This window comes from Cygnus olor, chromosome Z (genome assembly GCF_009769625.2).
Source record: "Cygnus olor isolate bCygOlo1 chromosome Z, bCygOlo1.pri.v2, whole genome shotgun sequence".
NCBI lineage: Eukaryota > Metazoa > Chordata > Aves > Anseriformes > Anatidae > Cygnus > Cygnus olor.
This window is the reverse complement of record NC_049198.1, coordinates 62838994-62861646: the sequence shown is the minus strand read 5'-3', so window position 1 is coordinate 62861646 and position 22653 is coordinate 62838994. Positions and strand designations below refer to the sequence as shown.

The following is a 22653-nucleotide window of genomic DNA, read 5'->3' as shown; positions in this document are numbered from 1 at the left end:
GGGGGCTCCAGAAATTACTGTCTCTTCTCCTCTATAGAGGAAGAGATTTTTTTCTTTTATCCTGTAATATTTATGTGCTAAGACTCTTGAAGGAACAGAGCACAATCTATTTCACAGTTGGCTGTAAATTATGTTCATAATATGAAATTATATTTTTATAAGAGTTTTCTTATCTCAGATCTGTCCCTTGATGCTGTTTGCCTGATTTTTTGACTGACCTCTTTCGCAGTCTTGCAAGCAGTAAAAGGAAAAATGTCATTTACATATGAAGGAAAAAAAGATAAACTATGAAAAAAGAACTTTGGGCAAATATGTTTAAGTATATTCTTTAGCAGTGTCTGCATGATGCTGACTACACCAATCCCAAAGGTTGTTTTTAAGTGGGGTTATTGCTATTGCTTGAAACTCAATCTTGAATAAAGTCAGTCAGTGACAGAACTTTTCATAGAAGTGTTTATTTCCTTTCCAGTTCAGTGTTGCCAAGTATAAGTTATTAATGCATGTTAGTCTGCTTTTGATGGTAGTATCTTCTTTATAAATGTCATTGTGATAATATATTTATAAATCTCTATTAATATAAAATTTTTATTTTTAGTTCTATTTTATTTTTGTAGATACAGTGTATGATTATATACAGGAGTGCCAAATTACATTGTCTTCTGTCACCAAGGAGTAAGTATCATATGCTGTAATTTTAATGGATGATTGTTTTCCCTTGGTTTCACAATTTAGAATCACAAAATCATAGAATATTTTGGATTGGAAGAGACCATAAAGACCATCTAGTTCCAACTCCTCTGCCATGGGCAGGGACACTTCCCACTACACCAGTTTGCCCAAACCCCCATCCAGCCTGGCATTGAACACCTCTAGGGATGAGGCATCCACAGCTTCTCTGGGCAACCTATTCCAGTGCCTCACAACCCTCTGAGTGAAGAATTTCTTCCTAATATCTAATCTAAATCTACCCTTTTTTAGTTTAAAGCCATTACTTTTTCTCCTGTCACTGGACTCCTTGACAAAGAGTCCCTCTCCAGCTTTCCTGTTGGACCCCTGTAGATACTGGAAGGCTGGTACAAGGCCTCACTGGAGCCTCTTTTCCAGGCTGAACAACCCTAACTCCCTCAGCCTGTCCTCATAGGAGAGGTGCTTCATCCCTTGGATCATCTTTGTGGCCCTCCTCTGGGCTCATTCTAATAGGTGCACATCCTTCTTGTGCTGGGGTCCCCAGAGCTGAATGCAGTTCTCCAGCTGGGGTCTCACAAGAAAAGAGTAGAGGCAGAGAATCCCTTCCATCAACCTTCTGGCCATGCTTCTTTTGATGCAGCCCAGCATACAGTTGGCTTTCTGGGCTGCAAGCACACATTAATTGCTCATGTTGAGCTTCTCATCAACCAACAACCCTCCTCAGGGCTGCTCTCAATCCATTCTCCACCCAGCCTGTATTTGTGCTTGGGATTGCCCCATTCCAGGTGTAGGACCTTGCACTTGGCCTTGTTGAACCTCATGAGATTTGCACAGGCCCACATTTCCAGCCTGTCCAGGCCCCTCTGAATGGCATCCCTTCCCTCCAGTGCATCGACCGTACCACACAACTTGGTGTCATTGGCAAACTTGCTGAGGGTGCACTCAGTTCCACTGTCCATGTCACTGACAAGGAAGTTAAATAGCTCTGGTCCCGATACTGACCTCTGAGGAACACCACTTGTTACTGATCTGCACCTGGACATTGACCACAACTCTTTGAGTGCAACCATCCAGCCAATTCCTTACCTGCTGAGAGGTCCACTCTTCAAATCCTTGTCTCTCTAATTTAAAGACAAGGATATCATGTGGGATAGTGTCAAATGCACAAGACCAAGTAGATGGTATTGGTTGTTCTTCCCCTATCTACCAATGATGTAAGCCCATCATAGAAGATCACCAGGTTACAACATGATTATGTAATTCAAATTTGTAAAGTTAATTTTGGGCCTCTGACACATGTAAGCCAAAACATTGTGTTCAGCAGTCATTGAGAAGAACTAAAACCGACAAAAATGTATGTTCTCTTCTGAAGCAAACCCAGTTTTCTTTGCACAATTTTTGGAAAAAAAAAAAAAGTTTGCAGAATCTTCTCTTACTACATAAAAAAGCTTTTTGTACACTTGTACACTGTATGTACATTCTAGTTTCATCCTATTTCATAAAAAAAAAAACAGTCCAAGTGACATCTACATTGATAAACTTTAGATTTTCAAATATTTGTAAATCAAATATCAGGAAATAATGATTAGTTGAAGGTAATGTAAAGTAAAAGAAAAACCTCACTGATCTTCACAATTTCAAGTATTTACTCTTGAAAACTACAGAACAGGTCTTTCAAAATATTGTATAAAAACACATATATGAGGAAAGGCACTTATGCTACTACATAGAAATTATTACAACACAAAATGCACTTCTTTGACATTTGCAATACACCAGTCCACACTGATGTAATGTATGAGGGAAATGAACTGGAAACATCTTCTCAGTTTAGCCATATCTGTAGGGACTAGCTTCCTCATACCATGTTGTTAAACTAGTCCAGCTGAATCAGTACAAAAAAAAAATCAGAATTATTTTCCTTTACATTCTTTATTTTTTTAAAATTTGATTATAAGCCATTGTGAACCTTTATCTATCTATCTATCTATCTATCTATCTATCTATCTATCTATCTATCTACCTACCTACCTACCTATCTATTTATTTATTTAAAGTAGAGACATGCACATGTTTGTGGAATGTCTCTAGAGCATAGGGAGCTCTGTGTGTAGTGCAGGCAGAATTGGAAATAAAAGAGCCAAACTGTCCAGTGCAGGCTGGAAACATTAAAGTTGACTTCTACTTGAAAACTGGTTCATTTTATTCCAGAAGTTTTGAAGTTTGTTGTTTTTAAGAGTTGTTCATAAATAAATCTGCTGATACCTTAACTTGTACTGCATTACCTAGAAAGTGTTTGAGATGCTTATCACTTTTTACCTCAATGACTAAAGAAAGGATTTAAAGTCACTTTTGCTATTTAGGATATAGCTGAGCAATAATGGTGATACCCTCATTAAAAACCTGTTTCTGTGCTAGAACTGAAAGTAGAGAAATAACCCAAAATGCAAAGTGGCCTACAATAGAACTTTCACAATTATTTGTAGTTATTACTAATTGTGGGTTGAATGTGGAGCCCAGTAATGAATGCATAGAAAACAGGAGATTTAATTATACATAGTAAATAAAAGAAAAATGTGGGTAAGTGCTTTAAATGCTGTCCAGTGGGAGAGGAAGAGGATAAATGGAAAAGAAGATAGTAATGTGATAGTAAGAGTTTCATATCTCTGGGACATGTCCTTAAGGTACAACATGAAACTAGGTATGATGCAAAGCTGCAATGCCCATGAGGAGCACTGGAAGGCAACGACAAACTTCTTACCGGACTGACTGTGTTCCTAGCCTTGCGGCATTTCTGGACCTGAAGCTAAATCAGATTTATAAGGGAGATTATGTCTCAGTATCCCTTGCCAGACACATCTGCAGGTCATTATAATATGAGAGCAGTGCCTGAGTGCACTACAGAAGACACAAACCCTGTAATTTGCTCAACTCAGGGTTTAATTCTATCAGAATTATAAAGTGTTTAGGTTAGTCTGAAAGTTTAGCTTTTTGTACCCTTCATAATTTTTTCTTTCCTGCTTTCCCCTTTCTTTCTCCATAAATGTATATGAGTGAGAGAATGGCATAAAGTTCACCTCTGTTTAGCTTAATTTAATGTTCATCAATATTATTAAGTTTATTAGGTATGTCTGTAAGAATGTTTACAAAGGATGTTCAGATACTCTCTGTTCACTTCTAGCTGGAAACATACCTATCATCAACAGTCAGTGGCATAAACTGAACAAAGGGAGCGAACAATTTACCTTCTGTCTCTTAGCATGCATTGACTGGTAATAGACTGCCACTTTCACTCTAAGAGCTATCACTGAATTTAATTCTAAGCAGATGATTGAAACTAGGTCTTTCTGGTTATCACAAATTGAAGTGTTGAATTTCACAGATTGAAAGAACGTTCTGCTTGATGCATCTGTCACATGAAAATATTCACATCTTTATGGTCAGTGCTTTTCATCCTAAATATTCAGAATAAAGATTCTGACACTGTCCCTCACACTTGAATGCTGGAGGAGGGGGAGAGAAAGGGCATATTTTACGGCCTCTTACTCAAACATAAAAAGCTTTCCATCAGAAACCTATGTAGTTCCTTGTCTAGAATAGGCATGGCTTTCTGGAGTCTGATTTTAGCCTGAAAACTAAAGATCTGAGGTTCCCAGGGGCTCTAAAATTCACACCAAAGTATTGCTAGCTCAGGAAGTCTGTTGTTATTGCTAACAGTAGTAAATTTTTGAAAAGATTGAAAGAAAAAAAAAAACACTTCTTTTCTGAAACAATTTTAAAGTTATTTTTTGTTTCCATGAATTTTGTAATAATTCTTCATTGTTCTATAGTGAAACAAAACATTTAAAATGTTATAATTCCATACCAATACAAATACTCCTAGCTCTTGTCCAGTGAAGTTTTTTAGGCAGCATATGTCGTGGGCAAGAAAATTTTACAGAGAAACTCGCTGCAAATCTAAAAACTGCCTTGTGTGTTCGTATAGTGAAGCACAGGATTGTTTGCTGTTCTCACATCAGTCCTTATTTCCTCAATGTATGTTAACAGGATGTGGTATACGAACTTGGAATTGTAATTTTATTTTGTACCGGAAATCAACCCTTCATTGTTTTTTCACCCTTTTCCAAAGAGCAACATATTTGATGTGTCTCTAGTGCCTAGCAGCAAAATGTGGGAAAGAAAGCTTTGTGTACTCCAAATATCCAAATACATGATTGTCAAATATCTCTTAAAATATATTCATTGATAGGATTTAAATATGCTTAGAAATTTCATTGAAGGGAAACGAAGAATCAGGTGTTTAAAATGACATAGCTCTGCTATTTTAAAATGCAAAGAAAAAAGTGCTGAATTTATTTCATTTTAAAAAGTCTCCAGTTGTCTAAGTTTTAAGCTCTAAGTGTATAATACTCCCGATAGAAAAGGATAATGACAGTCTCTGCCTCTAGCTAATTTACTAGTGTAGATTCAGGAAATCCCTGAAGTTAATTTTATACTAGCTGACTTAGGAAAAAGAAAGTATTAAAACTATAAGGACTATATTGTCCTCCAATATAATACATTTTTAATTTAGAGATCTAAAGGAATAGATGGATATCTAAAGAGATAAAATAGAAAGTTCTCACATTTAGCTGTGTGCAGTATTTTTAAAGCTCAGTTTTCACCAGTTTTGGGGCACAATCAAGTGTTTTGGTGGACAAACAATTTAAAGAATCACAGAATCACAGAATCACCTAGATTGGAAGAGACCTCCAAGATCACCTAGTCCAACCTCTGACCTAATACTAACAAGTCCCCCACTAAACCATATCACTAAGCTCTACATCTAAACGTCTTTTAAAGACCTCCAGGGATGGTGACTCAACCACTTCCCTGGTCAGCCCATTCCAATGCCTAACAACCCTTTTGGAAAAGAAGTTTTTCCTAATATCCAACCTAAACCTCCCCTGGCGCAACTTTAGCCCATTATCCCCTCCCCCCTCCCACCCCTTGCCAAAAAAAAAAAAAAAAAAAAAAAAAAGAACTCACACAACCCCTGAGAATCGGCAACAGAGCTGTTTATTGCTGGGACATCTTGCAGGCAAGCCTGCAGGGTGTCCATCGTGTTTGGTGGCTCCAAGCTAATGCTTATGATGGAGCCTGAGCAACGAGTAGGGGGCTTGCTGGGTACTCCTGCGACGCTGTTGGTGCTCTCAGATGGCAGAGCACAAAGACATGCTGCAGTAGTCCCAGGTCTGTTCTGGCAGAGGTGGATCCACTTCCATCCGTTCCTCCACATCTGGTGGATCCAGCTCCATGGGCTCCACAGTGTTTGGCAGAAAGCTAAGCCAGTCCTTGCCTGGGACTGCCCAAACGGGATGCCTTCTATCAGGAATGTTTTCAGGCCAGGGTGCCAAACCAGGGGGTCGTCCAGTTCCACGCCTCGGTCCCATGCCACTGTTGGCTTGATTTTCATGAATGGGTCCGATGGTGTCGTCTGTTTTACGGCCATTACTGGGTACCGCACTGTGCTCCGGACTATGCTCCCTGCACATGCGCCTCTGCTCCCTGCAGCTGTCTGCCTGACACTCCTGCCTTCGCCCTGTGTCACTGTTGCTCCTATGGTAAGACCCAGGCCCCCTGTCACCGTGTGTTTGAATGGTCATCCTGTTCACCTCATTGTTGCGGTGCCAATGGTACCGCCTGTATGTGTCTGTGGGCTGGGCGCCAGAGGTCCCTTGGGCACTGGTATATCTTGTGCCGCTGATGCCATCTCTCCGCCCACGACACATCTCCTTCTGGTCAGGTGCATTCCTTCTTGGTGCTTCACCGGACTGCGTTGCTGTCCTCGCACACCAAGGAGGGCTGCCGCTTGCCTGGCTGCTTCTAGTTTTCTTCCTGCCACACAAGCTGGCAGTCAGAGGGCCGAGATGCTCAGTGAATGGTGGGCCAGCTGCAGGGGTCCTGTTTTATAGGGCCTGCAGCAAAGGCGGGGCAGCGGTGGCCACTGTGACCTCAGCAAGCCTCTGTGATGGAGAGGCCCATGCATGGCCAAAGGCAGCTGTGTTGGGAGCAGCCTGGAAGATGCCCTCCGTGGACAAGGAGGAGGGTTGGGGGGGGGGGCCTGAGGGCCACTTTTCTGGGGCTGGCTCCCCCTGGCTATTTGGCTTGCCAGAGAGAAAGGCTGCCCCTTGGCCACAGGGACTGCCCTGCACCTCCCATCCTGTGCCCTGGGTTTATTTTTAACACTGGTTTTTAGGCAATTTCATTCTATTCTTTACGGATGTTGTGGTTTAGCCCGGCTGGCAGTCAAACACCACACAGCCGTTCGCTCACACTCCCCCCTCCCTCTCCGGGATGGGGGAGAGAAATGGGAAAGTGAAGCCTGTGAGTTGAGATAAAGACAGTTTATTAAGACAGGGAAAAGAATAACAACAATAATAATAATAATAATAGTATTAATAGTAATAATGTGTACGAAATAAGTGATGCACAATGCAATTGCTCACCACCCGTTGACCGATGCCCAGCCTATCCCCGAGCAGCCGGCCACACCTCCACCCCGGCTAGCCACCCCTATATATTGTTCAGCATGACGTCAGATGGTATGGAATACCCCTTTGGCCAGTTTGGGTCAGCTGTCCTGGGTCTGTCCCCTCCCAGCTTCTGCTGCATCCCTAGCCTGCTCGCTAGCAGGACAGAGAGAGGCTGAAAAGTCCTTGGCTTGGTGTAAGCACTGCTCTACAACAATTAAAACATCAGCATGTTATCAGCGCTGTTCTCATCCTAATCCAAAACATAGCACCCTGCCAGCTACTAGGAGGCAAATTAACTCTGTCCTAACTGAAACCAGGACAGATATCCACCCCTTATTCCATACCATTTATGTCATGCTCAGGTTACACTCTTTCCAATACTTTCTAATTAATCACCATTTTCATCTATGATATATAGCAACCATGGTAGCGGTGACATACAGTGTTATATGATGATTAACATATTATAATTCAACTCATGGGCTATTCTCACCCAGTATTAGGTCCCCTTGAGGTACACACCGGACCTCCCCATTCTCTTGCATTACCCACCAAGTGCATCCAGGTCCCCGAGCAAAAGCAATCCCACGAATGGGCTTGCCTTTTCCTGAGGCGGGAGTAGCCCAGACTGTCTTACCCAGCATGTTTCTTACGTGCACTACAGGAACTTTATCCCCTTCTACAGTGCGTAACAGGTTTGATTGGGCAGGTCCAGCTCGGTTGGCAGATCCTCTAGTATTGACTAACCAGGTGGCCTTTGCCAGATGTGTTTCCCAATTTTTGAATGTCCCAGCACCCATTGCTTTCAGTGTAGTCTTTAACAGTCCATTGTATCGTTCAACTTTCCCGGAGGCTGGTGCATGATAAGGGATGTGATACACCCACTCAATACCATGTTCTTTGGCCCAAGTGTCTATAAGGTTGTTTCGGAAATGAGTCCCATTGTCTGACTCAATTCTTTCTGGGGTGCCATGTCGCCATAGGACTTGCTTTTCAAGGCCCAGGATAGTGTTCCGGGCGGTGGCATGGGGCACAGGATATGTTTCCAGCCATCCGGTGGTTGCTTCCACCATTGTAAGTACGTGGCGCTTGCCGTTGCGGGTTTGGGGGAGTGTGATGTAATCAATCTGCCAGGCCTCTCCATATTTGTATTTCAGCCATCGTCCTCCATACCAGAGAGGCTTTGACCGTTTGGCTTGTTTAATTGCAGCACATGTTTCACAATCATGAATAACCTGTGCTATAGTGTCCATGGTCAGGTCCACCCCTCGGTCACGAGCCCATCTGTATGTTGCATCTCTACCTTGATGGCCTGAGGTGTCATGGGCCCATCGGGCTATAAATAATTCACCTTTATGTTGCCAGTCCAGGTCCACCTGAGCCACTTCAATCTTAGCAGCCTGATCCACCTGCTGGTTGTTTTGATGTTCTTCAGTAGCCCGATTCTTGGGCACATGAGCATCTACATGGCGTACCTTTACAACCAGGTTCTCTACCCGGGCAGCAATATCTTGCCACAATGCAGCAGCCCAGATGGGTTTGCCCCGGCGTTCCCAGTTGTTCTGCTTCCATTGCTGTAGCCACCCCCACAGGGCATTTGCTACCATCCATGAATCAGTATAGAGATAGAGAACTGGCCACTTTTCTCGTTCAGCAATATCTAAGGCCAGCTGAACGGCTTTCACTTCTGCAAACTGACTCGATTCACCTTCTCCCTCAGCAGCTTCTGCAACTCGTCGTGTAGGACTCCATACAGCAGCTTTCCATCTCCGATGCTTTCCCACAATACGACAGGACCCATCAGTGAACAGGGCATATTTCTTCTCATTTTCTGGTAGCTTGTTGTACAGTGGGGCTTCTTCAGCACGGACTACCTCCTCCTCTGACGATATCCCAAAGTACTTGCCTTCTGGCCAGTCCATAATCACTTCCAGGATTCCTGGGCGACTGGGGTTTCCTATTCGAGCCCGCTGAGTAATCAGTGCAACCCACTTGCTCCATGTAGCATCAGTTGCATGATGTGTAGAGGGGACCCTTCCTCTGAACATCCAACCCAGTACCGGCAGTCGGGGTGCCAGGAGGAGCTGCGCTTCAGTACCGACCACTTCCGAAGCAGATCGAACTCCCTCATATGCTGCCAATATCTCCTTTTCGGTTGGAGTATAGCGGGCCTCAGATCCTCGGTATCCCCGACTCCAAAACCCCAGGGGTCGACCTCGAGTTTCCCCAGGTTCTTTCTGCCAGAGGCTCCAGGTGGGGCCATTCTCCCCGGCTGCGGTGTAGAGCACATTCTTTACATCTGGTCCTGTTCGGACTGGCCCAAGGGCTACTGCATGAACTATTTCTTGTTTAATTTGTTCAAAGGCTTGTCGTTGCTCAGGGCCCCATTCAAAAGCATTCTTCTTACGAGTTACTTGGTAGAGCGGGTTTACAATCAGACTGTAATTTGGAATATGCATTCTCCAAAACCCCACGACACCTAGGAAAGTTTGTGTTTCCTTCTTGCTAGTTGGTGGAGACATAGCTGTTATTTTGTTGATCACATCCATTGGAATTTGACGACGTCCATCTTGCCATTTTATTCCTAAAAACTGGATCTCTCGTGCAGGTCCTTTAACTTTATTTTGTTTTATGGCAAAACCGGCCTTCAGAAGGATTTGGACTATTTTCTTCCCTTTCTCAAAAACTTCCTCTGCAGTGTCACCCCACACAATGATGTCATCGATGTACTGCAGGTGTTCAGGAGCCTCCCCCTGCTCCAGCGCAGACTGGATCAGACCATGGCAAATGGTAGGGCTATGTTTCCACCCCTGGGGCAGCCGATTCCAAGTATATTGGACTCCCCTCCAAGTGAAAGCAAACTGTGGCCTGCACTCTGCTGCTAGAGGGATGGAGAAAAATGCATTAGCAATATCAATTGTGGCATACCACTTGGCTGCCTTTGATTCCAGTTCGTACTGGAGTTCTAGCATGTCCGGCACTGCAGCACTCAGTGGTGGCGTGACTTCGTTCAGGCCACGATAGTCCACTGTTAGTCTCCACTCACCATTAGACTTTCGCACTGGCCATATGGGACTATTAAAAGGTGAATGGGTCTTGCTGATCACTCCTTGGCTCTCCAGTTGACGAATTAGCTCATGGATGGGAATCAGGGAGTCTCGGTTGGTGCGATATTGCCGCCGGTGCACAGTTGTGGTAGCGATTGGCACTTGCTGTTCTTCAACCCTCAGCAACCCCACAACAGAAGGGTCCTCTGAGAGACCGGGCAAGGTAGACAACTGTTTAATGTCCTCTGTCTCTAAGGCAGCTATGCCAAAAGCCCAGCGGAACCCTTTTGGGTCCTTGAAATATCCTCTTCTAAGATAGTCTATGCCAAGGATGCACGGAGCATCCGGGCCAGTCACAATATGGTGCTTTTGCCACTCATTTCCGGTTAGACTCACTTCAGCTTCCAATACAGTTAACTGCTGGGATCCCCCTGTCACGCCATAAATACAGATGGGCTCTGGCCCTTTACAGCTGGATGGCATTAGAGTACATTGTGCACCGGTGTCTACTAGAGCCTTATACTTCTGTGCGTCAGACGTGCCAGGCCATCGAATCCACACAGTCCAATAAACTCGGTTGTCCCTTTCCTCCCCCTGGCTGGAGGCAGGGCCCCTCTAGTCCTGGTCAGAATCTTCATTTCTGTGTTTAAAAGACTGCCTGCTAGAAGTTGGAGCAGCAAACTTTTCAGAGAACCCCTTTCTCCCGATTGTTTTCTTTTGCAACTCACGTACCCGTGCCTCTAGGGTCTCAGTAGATTTTCCATCCCATTTTCTCATGTCCTCTCCATGGTCACGTAGGTAAAACCACAGGGTGGTGCGGGGTGTGTACCCACCATATTGTCTTCTTTGCATGGATGCACGTTTACCCCTAATAGCTGAGACGCTGGTTTGTACAGGTGGGGAAGAAAATACACTCTCTTTAAGTTGCTGGACCTCTTCAAAAAGTTTCTCCAAAGTATTCTCTTTTAGTTGGTGGCCACTGGTTTGTTCAGGTGGGGGGGAAGATAAATTCTCTTTAAGTTGGTGGAACTCTTCAGAGAGTTTCTCCACAGCCGAGACGCAGGCCTGTAGGGAAGAGGAGAGATTTCCTTCGTACTCCCGGAGTTGTTTAGCCATGTCACCCACTGTGGGATCTTCACCGTTTTTCCAGGTTATTATTGCCAATGTGCTGGCCCATGTTGATGGTGCATTCCGTACAAACTTCCGCCATATGGGTCGAGTACACTGGACTTCATCTGGATCTGTGGATGTTTGTGCATCGTTTAAGTCCTTATAAATTACTTCCCGTATGGCTAATTCCCTCAGGTACTGAATTCCCTTCTCCATGGTGGTCCACTTGACTGGTACACATACAAGTTCTTCCTTGTAGGGATACCTTCCCTTCACAGCTAACAGGAGACGCCTCCAGAGGCTGTGAGATCGTGCTCCATCTCCAATTGCTTTGTCAATGCTTGCATCTCTAGCAAGGGATCCCAACCGCTTGGCTTCCCTGCCCTCTAATTTCACACCATTGGCTCCAGTGTCCCAGCACCGGAGCAGCCAGGTGACAAGCTGTTCACCTATACAGCGACCAAAATCTTTTCGCACATCTCGTAGCTCACGCTGGTATAGGGTTCGGGTAGTTACTGTTGACTTACTGACATCCTCATCCTCATCTTCATCCTCCTGCACACTTGATGGCCCAGCCTCGTCTTCTCCAGACCCAGACTTAGCAGAAGACTTTCTGCGTTCTAAACGACCTGAGTCTCTATACCACTTTTTCACCTTTTCTACAGGGGCAACTTGCACTGCTACAGCTCGCCTCTCCGACCCAGCCACAGGGTCTGCCACAGGGGTTGGAGTACCCTCTGCAGGGTCAACTTGCACTGCTACAGTTCGTTTCTCCGACCCAGCCACAGGGTCTGCCACAGGGGTTGGAGTACCCTCTGCAGGGTCAACTTGCACTGCTACAGTTCGTTTCTCTGACCCAGCCACAGGGTCTGCCACAGGGGTTGGAGTACCCTCTGCAGGGGCAACTTGCACTGCTACAGTTCGTTTCTCTGACCCAGCCACAGGAGTGGGAATGGCTGCGGGAGCTGGAGCCGGAATGGCTGCGGGAGCTGGAGCCGGGACGGCTGCGGGAGCTGGAACGGCTGCGGGAGCTGGAGCCGGGACAGCTGCGGGAGCTGGAGCCGGAACGGCTGCGGGAGCTGGAATGGCTGCGGGAGCTGGAGCCGGGACAGCTGCAGGAGCTGGAGCCGGGACGGCTGCGGGAGCTGGAGCCGGGACGGCTGCGGGAGCTGGAGCCGGGACGGCTGCGGGAGCTGGAACGGCTGCGGGAGCTGGAACGGCTGCGGGAGCTGGAGCCGGGACAGCTGCAGGAGCTGGAGCCGGGACGGCTGCGGGAGCTGGAGCCGGGACGGCTGCGGGAGCTGGAACGGCTGCGGGAGCTGGAACGGCTGCGGGAGCTGGAGCCGGGACAGCTGCGGGAGCTGGAGCTGGAACGGCTGCGGGAGCTGGATCTGGAGTGGCTGCAGGAGCCGGGACTGGAACGGCCGCAGGGTCTGTCACTAGGTTGATAGTAGCATCAATTGCAGCTCGATAGGCACAAGCCAGACCCCAGCACGCCACAGTGATTTGTGTCACTTTGGAACTGCCAGAGTCATGACACCTTTTTTTCAAGCATTCTACCAGTTTTTTAGGATTTTGCAGTTGTTCAGGGGTGAATGTCCAAAACACTGGAGGTGCCCACTGCCCTAGAAACCTGCCCATATCCTCCCACACTCCCTGCCACTCGCAAATATCCCGCCTCAAGACAGATCTCCGGATGAGATTCCTAAGTAGTTGTTTAACCTTAAACAAAACCTGAAGCGCATTCAGGAGACATAACAACAAGAACATGCTGGTCTGAGTATCCCAAGGATATTCAACATCTTGGAGAGCTACCGTAACTAGCTCGGGGGATAAGAGGGTGGTGAAGGAGGAAGGGAGAGTGAACAGGTAGGAAAAAATATCTTCCCCTGTCCCCTCCAGAGACTGACTCCCTGATGGAAAAAGGCAATAGGTGTAATTGCTAATAGTTTCTGAGATATGGTTTCCGAAGTATAGAGTCGACGACAGTGCTGAGTACAAATACCAGGTTAGAGTCATGACCAGATACTTCATCATTTCATAAGCCATCGTTACACCACACAGTACCATAACAATCTTAAACCAGGGCCCGGAAAGGGTAAACAGCACGACAGGGAGCACATACAGAAAGTAACTTGCTATAAAACTCAATTTGGGAAACAGGCACAGCAGACTTGAGATTAAGGCAATCAACATTGTGACTAGCAACTATTAAGCAGGTCGAATACTTATACCAATTTTAGTTTAACACACTCTGGTCAAATCTGTCGATATCTCAACCCTTCGAGCCCCACGTTGGGCGCCAAATGGGCTGTTGTGGTTTAGCCCGGCTGGCAGTCAAACACCACACAGCCGTTCGCTCACCCTCCCCCCTCCCTCTCCGGGATGGGGGAGAGAAATGGGAAAGTGAAGCCTGTGAGTTGAGATAAAGACAGTTTATTAAGACAGGGAAAAGAATAACAACAATAATAATAATAATAATAGTATTAATAGTAATAATGTGTACGAAATAAGTGATGCACAATGCAATTGCTCACCACCCGTTGACCGATGCCCAGCCTATCCCCGAGCAGCCGGCCACACCTCCACCCCGGCTAGCCACCCCTATATATTGTTCAGCATGACGTCAGATGGTATGGAATACCCCTTTGGCCAGTTTGGGTCAGCTGTCCTGGGTCTGTCCCCTCCCAGCTTCTGCTGCATCCCTAGCCTGCTCGCTAGCAGGACAGAGAGAGGCTGAAAAGTCCTTGGCTTGGTGTAAGCACTGCTCTACAACAATTAAAACATCAGCATGTTATCAGCGCTGTTCTCATCCTAATCCAAAACATAGCACCCTGCCAGCTACTAGGAGGCAAATTAACTCTGTCCTAACTGAAACCAGGACAACGGAGAAGAAAGGTGCTGAATAGATGTCAAAGGTGGGAAGCAGTAAAAGAGACATAACAGCATTCTACCAATTGGTTAAAATATACATTCTATTTTAGCTTCATGACAGCAATCTGTTAAAAATACAGAGGTTTATGTTGTACTGCAAGATAGAGGATAGAGAAAACCTTACTGAGGTCAACCCTGTGCAGCTAGACTAGGCTGAGACATTGGAAGTGGGTGGTGGGTTTTGACTTCCCTGTGTTTGATGGGGTGGGTGTTGTTTGTATGGCTGTCATTCCATGATCATGTGTCTTTGGTGTACATCTACCAGGCAGTTTTTCAGTGCAGCCTGTATCTGTGGCAGGTGTGTGAGTCTGTTGACACTTCAGCTGAATTATCCTGAGAGAACAGTGTGTTTCTGGGTGTCTGTGTCAGGTTGCCACTGCTGTGTGCACTGGATGCCACCCACTGCCCATTCTTCCCAAACTGCGGTGGCTGGAATAGCAGCACCTCAGGCACTGCCGGATTACATATGTTGTTTTCATGTCTCTGCATGGACGCAACCAAACTTCTCATAGAAGAAAACTGCTTCAGAGTCCATTATTAACCCTGGTCTTGCTGCAGGTGTGCTTCAAAGCCTTGTTCTTGGTCTTGTCCCCATTTTGGCCCTTGCTCATCTTTAATGGTGGGTGGTTCTCACGCTTTGGAAAGCAGGGGCTTGATACGGGACTGGTAAAAGTATTTTGATCACATCAGCACTTCTACTTGATTTGTGATGACGAGAGAGGTGGTTAAATTGTGATTAAGAATCATGAAAAATGGTGGATTGCAGGATCACTTTGGTGCAAAGATGTGAAGTACTGAGCTTCTGTGGGCATAATATAAATGTTGTCCTGGCTCATTTCCTAGGATAGATGTAAATGGTTCCTCTTCAGCAACTTTTAGAAGATCACCCAAAGATATGTTGATGCAATTTTACCCAAGTCACGATATGTCCACAGCGATGTATTTGTACAGTGGTAGTATGTTAGCTGGTAGTGTTGCTGTCTTGTTAGATAGGCAAAGAGTTACTTCTTCCAGTAAGTGAACATCTCCAATTTTTTATCGTGTTTACTAGTCCAGAACACATCTTTCAAAGAGAGACTTATTCATAGATCACAACCATTGCAATACTAAAGTCAACATGTTAAAATAAGGATAGGAGTGTTTTATCTGTGGGCTAAAATACTCTGTGGGCTTTGAAGCAAAAATACATGGTACTACGAAAAAATTATGCTGAGTGGTTACTACACCAGATACTAAAAACAAATGGCAAATATTCCCTGTTACTGGCCTTCAGAGAAAGTATTCAGCACAGAGCTGTTCTGAGAGGATTTTAGTGTGGTAAAAAATCTTGGCCACTTGGCTTAGATGTGCTCACTTTAGTGGCTGTACATTGAAGCATTGATTCCTAGCATTACTAGCCTTGATGAGCAGGTTGAACAGCAAAAGTGGTGTCTAAGAGTGCCAAGATAAGAGGTTAGGAGGAAATTCTTCACTCAGAGGGTGGTGAGACACTGTAACAGGTTGCTCAGAGACCTTGTGGATGTCCCATCCCTGGAGGTGTTCAAGACCAGGTTGGAAGAGGCCCTGAGCAACCTGGTCTAGTGGAATGTGTCCCTACCCATGGCAGGAGAGTTGGGACTGGGTGATCCTTAAAGTCGCTTCCAATCTGAACCATTCTATGATTCTATGGTGCTATGAAGATCTAGTGACGCTGTTACTGGAAAATGTCTTTATTATTGATCTTCAGAAAATATAATTAAAAAAATAAATTTGTGATTTCATATTCTTAAAACCATCCTGGATATTAAAATTTTCTAGGTGTGAGTTTAAAGGATTAGAAAGAAGCTCACTCATGAACTCAATGGAAATAAGGTTTCCAATAACAGAGGGCCCATTAATATAGTAAAAACATAAGGTGCTCTTGTCCAAGTTAATACGGTCAGACTAGAAATAATCTATGCAGTGAGGCATGTAGCTGTGAAGCAACTTACTTAGATGTAGTCAGTGATCCACATGACAAAGTTTGTAAATTAAAATCGGGCGTCTCTTAAAAACAGACATACTAATTCTGAGGAAATCACTTTGAAGACCTACGGTGGTAAGCAGGAGGGCAAAGTAATTTACCCTAACACTCCCTGTTAGCCATTAGATTAGCGGTTGCACCTTTCATTAAAAGACAGACAAAAACCATCATTTTCTGATGTTTCCAGCAGTTGCTATTTTGTACTTGACAAAGAGATGAGAAAACCAGTTAAGCATGCCAGAAGAAATGGAAAATTAAAACTTTGGATTTCATGAACAGACACAACTCTGCAGAGTGTTAATAAATTGCTTCAACTTATGTGGTGACTTGAAATGAAGGGGTTGGATGACTTTTATGGATATACTTGGATGTGCCTCTCTACCTTTTAGAATGATTATTTCAGAATCAGACATCTTTCTGGTATCAATATGAAATCCGCTACAGAGATCATCTATAGTGACAAATCCTTTTGGCAGCCAAAGTGCTATTTGGCTGTCTAGGAATCAGCCTCAGAATCAGCCTGTGGATGTGGCCATAGACAAATGCTCCTCAATTCCCAGTGCTGATGTCATTTAGTATGCATTTTACCCAGCATTGTTTCTGAAAAACAATCCTAACCCATTTTAGCTGCTCATTCTTGTGCCAGCCCCTACAATGAGTCAACCACAGACATTTTTTTGTGATGAAGCAGTGAACCATATGGGAAATCAAAGCTGTCTGAAAATTTTTTTCCTCAAAATTGATGTTGATGCAAAGTAGGAAGTGATCTATGGACAGGCATGAGATTGTCAGTGAAATAGGAGAAATATTCTCTTTTTCTTTCCTTTTGGACACTGGGTTTATATTTATATTAAATCAAAAAGAGACCTAATGACTGCTTTATTAAAAGTGAACATCTAAGGCTATGTGCTTCTTTTGATTTTACTATACAGTGATGAAAAAGAATAAGCATCAGTCACTTGGATGTAGGTTTCTGTCTTGGCTTTGCTAGTATCTGAAAAGCATGTAAAGATGCAGGAGAAATGTTTTGGTATATACATACCATGACTTATTGCAAATGGTATGCCTTAATCAGTGTAGCTGAGGAGAAGATACAATCAAAAAAATGAATTTGAGTTATGATGTGATTTGAGCAATCCTTCTAATAAAATGCACTTCTTCATTAAAATTAAGGAAAACTAGTTTGCAACTTCTAAGAAATATATAACGTATTTCTGTACCAGGTTGTCATAATGCCAATAAAGTAGTGGATATATAAGGAAGAAATTCTCATATAAATTTATTTTCTAAAACGTAATTCCTGCAGATATGGTGAATTACAAATGGACTTTTAACAGCAGAAACCACACTAGTCCTCTTTGCATTAATAAGGTAGTGGTCAAGCTTTTATTTTTTTCCTGCTAAGGGCTTGTTGGTGGATTTTTTTTAATTTATTTTATTTTGTTGTCCTACCAAGAATAAATAAAAGGTTTTGTCTCTTTTAATTTTTCTTTAACTTTCAGTTTGTGTTCTTTCTGTCTAAAATCAACCAGAAAAATAAATAAATTAAAAAAAAAAAAAAGCCATAAGAATATCTGGGACTTATTTGCTTTCTTTATGATATATAAAGTAGTGTGCTATGGCTTTTTAAAATACTTCAGTACACGCCACCTTGTCATCCCCTTATAGATTCTGACAATTGAATTACTAGTGAAAAAGTAACCTCCCCAAAAATGGGAATAGCTATCGACAGAGTAATTATTTGACTGAAATTTAGTTAAACATATCACAGAATCATAGAATATCCGATTTGGAAAGGACCCACAAGGATCTTCCAACTCCTGGATCCCTAAAGGACCACCAAAAAAAAAAAAATCACGTGTCTGAGAGCATTCTCCAAATGCTTCTTGAACTCTGGCAGGCTTGGTGCTGTGACCTCTTCTCTGGGGAGCCTGTTTTAGTGCCCAACCACCCGCTTGGTGAAAAGCCTTTTCCTGATAATCCAGCCTGAACCTCCCCTATCACAGCTTCAAGCCATTCCCTCAGATTCTGTCACTGTCCTGAGAGCAGAGCTCAGTGCCTGCCACTCTGCTCTCCCTTGTGAGGAAGTTGTAGACCGCAATGAGGTCTTCCCTGTCTCCTCCAGGATAAACAAACCAAGTGACTTCAGCTGCTCCTCATCCATCTGCCCCTCTAGACCCTTCACCATCTTTGTTGCCCTTCATTTGGACACTCTATAATAGTTTTATGTCCGTCTTATACTGTGGTGCTCAAAACTGCACACAGTACCCAAAACTGCACACACTCAAGGTGGACCTGCACCAGCACAGAGCAGAATGGGACAAACCCTTCCCTCACCTGGCTGGCAATGCCATGCCTGATGCACCCCAGGGTATGGTTGGCCTTCTTGGCTGCCACTGCTGGCTCACGTTCAGCTTGCTGTCAGTTAAACACCCCTCAGATCCCTTTCTGCAGGGCTGCTCTTCAGCATCTTGTCTGTACATATAACCAGGATTGCCCCTTCCCAGGAAGGGAAGCGGTAATATCAGCAATAATTACTGAACAATTTGTGCTGGAGACTCAACCAATAAAGATTCAGTGCTCCCGCGCTTTTTGACAAAAAGTCAAAGTAAAAAAAGTATCATGGTTCAAAACAGAAATTGTGAGGCTCTTCCAAGAACTGATATGGGATGCCTTGTGTGCTTACCTGCATTGCAGTGATAACTGATTGGAGTCATTGGTTACCAGTCCATGCAGGAAAACTTGTGTAGGTCCCCAGGCCTACATAGTCCAAATTGTGACGATGCGTTCATTTCCATACTTGAAATTTTTGCAACCTCATTCATAATATGTTATTGGGAAATTAAAACAAACTGAATATCATCCTGAATACCTCAGAGTGTGATTATTTATTTTTATTTTTGTGGTGACCTGATTTTTAAATACAAGAGTAGTATTTCAAGAGTATGTCTAACTTGCAAACGTAATAATTATACACTTCTTGGAGACTAGCTGTACTATTTGAAACTGTGTTTTTCAGAAACTGGGAAAACAGTCTTGCTGAAAGGACCATTTTCTTACAATATTGCAAAACACCATTCTAATCAGAAAAATCTTTTGTGAGAATATGGTGAATAACGTATTCTCATGAAAATGTGAGGAGAAGGGTATTATTATCTTAGTGGCAGGATGAGATACTATTAGAAAAATAAGAATGCAGTCTTCATCTGAATGCCAATAGTTAACATTGGCTTCGTCTTAAAGCACATATATTTACATTTTGTTTTGTTATCATTTATATTTGAATTTTTCACTGTGGTATACAAGCCAAGTATGACAGTGTCCACTGCAAAGGTACACAATGTGTCAGATTCTGTTTTAGTAGGTAGTTATAGTCCAGCACAATTTGAGGTCAATTCTGATCACGTTCACGCTTCAGAGTAAATCTACTAAAACTGTTTCCCATTCCTTCATGTGGGAGACATACATGTGTTTTCATACACTATTTTGAAAGACCTGCTCTGTAGTTTTCTCATAAACAGCTGATAGAGTCTGAATTGCACTGCTGAGGCAGAAGTAGTGTTAAGGAAAAAGTTGAAACAGCACAATAAATTTGATAAGCAAAACTTCATATAAACTTAAGGCTCAACAAATAAATTTTGTAGCGTTAATGCATTTTACAAGCGTTGTTCATTTTCTCCCTCTTCTTTATCCTGATACTTGCTCCAGCTGTACAAAGACATATTTTTCAGTCACTTCTTTTATGGCTGCGGGAACAAGAAATAAAGTTGTAAAGAAATTACAAATGACTCATTGATTTCTGGAAAGAATAATTGCAACATAACAAGCTTCAGTGGTGCTCTAACAATTTGAACTAAGAAGCTGAGGCGGGGAAACTATTAGAAAAGCATTTGTATATACTAGTACCTCTTTTAACAGGTTTGTATCACTATCATTCATTAACCATACATGTAGGGGATTAATTATTTCTCTCTCAGACATGCAGTGAGTCTTAAATCATGTTCAAGTGAATACTTCATGAGCTTTCAGCAACTGCGTTTTGTATGGCATGTTTTCAAAGAAAATTTGGGCTAGTATAGAAGTCCTAAAATGTCAGAAATAAAAAGCAGAAATTATTTATTTATTTAATAGTGCCAGAAGATTCTGCAACACAAAATAAAAATTAGAACATATTATGTGTTGGAAGGTGTTGTACTGTTGTACTGGTTTGTGTTTGATAGAGAATTGCCGATTAGATTGTACCACTCTTGTTCTTCTCTTACTGACTAGAAAATGTCTGACCTGTTCTGATTCCACTGCCTATGCTTGTAAGTAATTTCATCCCTCATCTGATTTGACCTGTGGGTTTGTGCTTTGGTAGTCAGCTGTTACCCATGTATCCTACTGTTGCATTGTGTAGAAACTGGTAAACAGGAATGGGTGTACTGCTCCACTCTTGGACTTTACCCAGATTGGGCATACCTGGGACACAGACTTGGCCTAGAGAACCCTGAGTGCTCCTAGAGTCCCACATTTAGATGGGCTGAGTAACCACAGTAGAACCTATGTTGGACTAGCTTTTGCTGTTCTTGGATTACGTAACCATAGAATAGCTTGAGTTGGAAAGGACCTTAAGGATCACCTAGTTCCAATCCCCCTGTGTGGGCAGGGGTGTCACCTACTAGATCAGGTTACTCAAAGCGCCATCCAACCTGGCCTTGAACACTTCCAGGGATGGGGCATCCACAGCTTCTCTGGGCAACCTGTTCCAGTGCCTTACCAACCTCTGAGTGAAGAAGGCTGAAAGGCTGTTTTAAGGCATCCCCAAGCCTTCTCTTCACCAGGCTGAAGTTCCCCTGCTCTCTCAGCCTTTCTTCAGATGAGAAGTGCTCCAGACCTCTGATCATCTTTGTGTCCCTCCTCAGTACCCACTCTAACAGCTCCACATCCTTCTTGTTCTGAGGGCACAAGACCTGGAAGCTGCACTTCATGGTTCATGGGGGGCCTCACAAGGTCAGAGCAGAGAGGGGACAATCACATCCCTCGACCTGCTGGCCTCTCCTCTGTTGATGTAGCCTAGGATGCAGTTGGCCTTCCGGGCTGCAAGCACACCCTGCTGGCTCATGTTGAGCTTTTTGTGCACCAGAACCCCGAAGTCCTTCTCTGCAGGTCTGCTCTCAATGAGTTCTTCTCCCAGCCTGTGCTCATGTCCAGGATTGCCCCAACCCAGCTGCAGCACCTTACACATGGACTTGAACCTCAGTAGGTTCGCAAGGGGCCACTTCACAAGCTTGTGTACATAACATTTTATTTTTTAAATACCATTGAATCTAAGGTAAAGAGGGGTTTCTGAGTCTGTTCCAAAGAATAAAATTTGAATGGTAATTAGGAAAAATGAAGTAGAAACATGAGTGAAATCTCATAAGCACTTGTAATGCTTGAAATGTAAATTATGTACCACTCCAGGAGCCTAGATTCTGTGGATTCTGTGTTTAATAGTGTTGTCAAGCCACTTTTTTTTTTTTTTTTTTTTTTTTTTTTTGGGGGGGGGTGGGGGGGCATGGGGGGGGGTGGGATAGCTGGGGAGTGAATCCTGTATTCTTCCGTTAGGATTTAGGGAGAAACTAAAATCAAGCCATAATACTGATAGAGGTTTTCTGCTTATCAGACAAACAGTTTATTCTGGATCTGTTTTCAAAATATATCACATGAGCAAAATCAAGAAAACTGTTTATTCGTGTATTAATTTCACATAGTTATATTTTTCACTTAATGTTACTTAATATTTAAAATACTAAGATAAAAGAATATAAAGCACAAGAAATAAGATTTTCTCAGAAACTTTCAGCCTTCTTTTGGTTTGATTATGAAATTATGTAATGTATCCTCATATCCTATACACTCTTATTTGTGGTGCAATAACAAAGGACCTTCAAAACTACAGCTGCTTCTTCCCTTTCTGAAGAAGGGATCTGACATCAAATTTGCTTTAAAATTTCTCGGTATGTGTCTGACTGATCATCACCAGGTGATACACAAATCTCCTAAGTATGAGCAAAACAAAACTTGTGATACTGGGTTGCAGTCAAATGCAGTTAAGTGCTGGAGAAGATGCTACAGTAGAAACTAAGTTTATAAATGGTATTATATCGCTGCTGTAGTTAGTCAGTGTAGATGTAATACGTGGGTGGAGAAATTAATAATGAATATAGTCTTCCTCACTGTTTTTTCAAAGGCTGGTAGCAAATGAGAGTGTGAACACCTGGAGTCAACATGCAACCACGTAGAAAAAGAGTGTAAGTAGCAGTGAGAGCTGAAGGAATGGTGAGGAAGAGTCCAAGAGATGGGTGGGAAGAAGCACATTTTTCCTGTCCTTTTT

General features: G+C 43.5%; 1 long non-coding RNA gene across 1 annotated transcript; it reads right to left on the bottom strand.

Moving 5' to 3' along the window:
* Positions 1-305: 305 nt before the first annotated feature.
* LOC121061705 lies at positions 306-21775 on the bottom strand. Its single transcript, XR_005815223.1, has 3 exons — positions 20953-21775; positions 1403-1406; positions 306-815 (listed from the first exon to the last, which is right to left on the bottom strand). It is a non-coding gene; the product is annotated as an uncharacterized LOC121061705 (long non-coding RNA).
* Positions 21776-22653: the final 878 nt, after the last annotated feature.